The following is a 546-nucleotide window of genomic DNA, read 5'->3' as shown; positions in this document are numbered from 1 at the left end:
ATTTTCATTAAACTGTTTCGAAGATAAAGTAAGAGAAAAAGGTCAATGAGAGAGGGGGGGAAGACAAAAAAAAATGAATATCGTGCTGAAAAGCAAGTTTTCTGTTCATCTGTAAATTGACTGTCTAGAAACCATCCTCAGTCCGAGTGTTTTATTTAGCCACGTCACTATGAAGCAAATAACTTTCGCACGAAGCAATGAAGGAAAGTAAACACTCTGCCATCTATCGTCTAAGTCTATTACATAACCCTCAACAACAGAAGCAAAACCAATTTTATGAGGGAAAAACTAATAACAAAAAGAAGTCATAACAGAAAACAACAAACCTTTTTTTCACACATACATATACTACACAGCACAAGCAAATAATGAAATCAGTTTGGCTTTAAGTTATGTCAACCGGGTTTTGATAACAGGTTGAACCTGAAAAGACTTTCAACTCCTACAATTTTACAGAAAATTGAACATGTATTCTTGCAGATCATATAAAAAACGTATTCTTTCACTGTTCCCACCTTTAGAGGAGAAGGGAGTAGGAATAGGGGG

This window comes from Penaeus monodon, chromosome 27 (genome assembly GCF_015228065.2).
Source record: "Penaeus monodon isolate SGIC_2016 chromosome 27, NSTDA_Pmon_1, whole genome shotgun sequence".
NCBI classification, from domain to species: domain Eukaryota; kingdom Metazoa; phylum Arthropoda; class Malacostraca; order Decapoda; family Penaeidae; genus Penaeus; species Penaeus monodon.
This window is presented reverse-complemented; position numbering follows the sequence as displayed.